A 3,039-nucleotide genomic window follows, 5' to 3' on the forward strand; every position below is an offset into this window, starting at 1 on the left:
AGTAGCTTGGATTACAGGCACCGGCCACCTTGCCCAGCTAATTTTTGTATTTTTGGTAGAGACAGGGTTTCACCACATTGGGCAGGCTGGTCTCGAACTCCTGACCTCAGGTGATCTGCCTGCCTCAGCCTCCTGGAGTGCTGGGATTACAGGCGTGAGCCACCGCGTCCGGCTGATTTCTGTTTTTCTTTTCCTGGAGGTGGGGTGGCATGGGAGGAGGGTGAGAAATAAAATCCTATCAACATTATCTAGGAAAATTCCCAGTACTTGAGTTGCTGTAAGTCAGTTGGAGAATTTCCTTTTTCACTACTATGCAACAGTTTATATCATGTTGATAAATTGACACAAAATGATAAAGCATATTATCTAGAGCTGCACTGTCCAGTATAGTAGCCACTAGCTACATGTGGCTATTTACACTTAAATTAATTAAAATTATGGTCAAGTACAGTGTCTCATGCCTGTAATCTCAGCACTTTGAGAGGCTTAGGCGAGAGGATTTCTTAAGACCAGGAGGTCAAGACCAGCCTGAGCAACAAAATGAGACTCTGTCTCCACAAAAAATAAAATTAGCAGGGCACGCCTGTAGTCTTAGCTACTCAGGAGGCTGAGGCAGGAGGATTGCTTGAGCCCATGACTTCGAGGCTGCAGTGAGCTGTGATCATGCCACTACACTCCAACCTGGGTGATAGAGTGGGACCCCGTCTTTATTTTAAAATAATAATTAGATTAAGTTAAGTATTTAACACAAGCTACAACATGGATGAAGCTTGAGGACCTTATGCTAAGTGAAATAAGCCAATCACAAAGTGATTTCACTTATATGAGCTACTTAGTCAAATTCCTAAAGACAGAGAGTAGAGTGGTCGTTGCCAGGGACTGGGAGAAGGAGGGAATGGGGAGTTACGGCTGAACAGGTATGAGTTTCAGGTTGGGTAGAAGAAAAGGTTCTGGAGATATGTGGTGGTGATGGTTGCACAAAAATGCAAATGTTCGGCCAGGCGCGGTGGCTCATGCCTGTACTCCCAACACTTTGGGAGGCCAAGGCAGGCGGATCACAATGTCAAGAGATCATGACCATCCTGGCCGACATGGCGAAACCCTGTCTCTACTAAAAATACAAAAAATTAGCCGGGAGTGTTGGCACATGCCTGTAGTCCCAGCTACTCAGGAGGCTGAGGGAGGAGAATTGCTTGAACCTGGGAGGTGGAGGTTGCAGTGAGCCAAGACCACACCACTGCACTCTAGTCTGGGAGACAGAGTCTCACTCTGTCTCATAAAACAAGCAAAAAAAAGCAAATGTTCTTTTTTGTTGTTGAAATGGAGTCTTGCTCTGTCGCCCAGGGGCTGCAGTATAGTGGCATGATCTCAGCTCACTGCAACCCCTGTCTCCTGGGTTCAAGCGATTCTCCTGCCTCCGCCTCCCACGTAGCTGGGACTACAGGCATGAGCCACTACGCCTGGCTAATTTTTTCTTAATTTAATTTTTATTATTTTTTATTTTTTTGAGACAGAGTTTCATTCTTGTTGTCCAGGCTGGAGTGCAATGGCGTGGTCTCGGCTCACTGCAACCTCTGTCCCCCGGGTTCAAGTGATTCTCCTGCCTCAGCCTCCCAAGTAGCTGGGATTACAGGCGCCTGCCACCACGCTTGGCTACTTTTTTTTGTATTTTTAGTAGAGACAGGGTTTCATCATGTTTGCCAGGCTGGTGTCAAACTCCTGACCTCAGGTGATCCGCCTGCCTCGGCCTCCCAAAGTGCTGGGATTACAGGTGTCAGCCACTGCACCCGGCCCATTTGCCACATTTTAAATACTCAATAGGCATATGTGGCTAGTGGCTAATGTACTGTACAGTGTAGATAGAGAACATTTCCATCATTGCTGAATGTTTTATTGAACAGTGCTGGTCTAGAGTTATGACAGAAAGCTCTGGAAGAAATAAAATCAGAAAGAGGTTGAACAGGTAGAAATGGTTGTCTCTGGGGCTGGAACTGGGGTTTGAGAAGGGCAGGCAGAAACTTTGCTTTTTATCAAAATCCCCTCAGGATATGGGACTTATCCCCATGCTCATGAATTACTGTGATAATCTGAAAGAAAACCCACTCACCCAGGCTCTACAAGGAGTTAGATCCTTTTCTTCTTTTTTTAAAAAATCGGGGTGAAAAAAAATCGGGGTGAAATTCCACATAAGATTGACCATTGCAAAGTGAACAATTTAGTGGCAATTTTTGCATTCACAATGTTGTGCAACCACTACTTCTATCTCGTTACGAAACATTTTCATCGCCCCAAAGAAAAACCCTATACTCGCTAAGCAGTTGCTCTCCATTTCTTGCACCACCTACCTGAGACCAGCCCCACTCAGCCCCTGGCAATCATTCATCTGTGTTCAGTCTTTATGGATTTACCTATTCAGGGATCATATGATACGTGACTTTCTTTTTTTCTTTTTTTCTTTTTTTTTTTTGAGACAGTCTTGCCCTTGTCACCCAAGCTAGAGTGCAGTGGTGTGATCTCAACTCACTGCAACTTCCGCCTCCTGGGTTCAAGCGATTCTCCTGCCTCAGCCTCCTGAGTAGCTGGAATTACAAGTGTGCACTACCATGCCCGGCTAATTTTTGTATTTTTAGTAGAGACAGGGTTTTGCCATGTTGACCAGGCTGGTCTCAAACTCCTGGCCTCAAGCAATCTGCCCACCTTGGCCTCCCAAAGTGCTGGGATTACAAGCGTGAACCACCGTGCCGGGCCGGGTTTCACCACTGTTAACTAATATCTGGCTTTGTTGATCTTTGGCATCATGTAGCATACACCTCAATCCTTTTTCGTGGCTGAATAATATTCCATTGCATGTATATACAAGTTGAGCATCCCTTATCTGGAAATTCAAACTCCAAAATGTTTTCAGATCCAAAATGATGCCACACTGGAAAATTCCACAAATAAGTACTTAAGACAAACTTTGTTTCATGCACAGAATTATTTAAAATAAGGCCGGGCGTGGTGGCTCACGCCTGTAATCCCAGCACTTTGGGAGGCCGA

Source organism: Rhinopithecus bieti, unplaced genomic scaffold (genome assembly GCF_001698545.2).
Source record: "Rhinopithecus bieti isolate Rb0 unplaced genomic scaffold, ASM169854v2 scaffold_51744, whole genome shotgun sequence".
In the NCBI taxonomy this organism is placed as follows: Eukaryota; Metazoa; Chordata; class Mammalia; order Primates; family Cercopithecidae; genus Rhinopithecus; species Rhinopithecus bieti.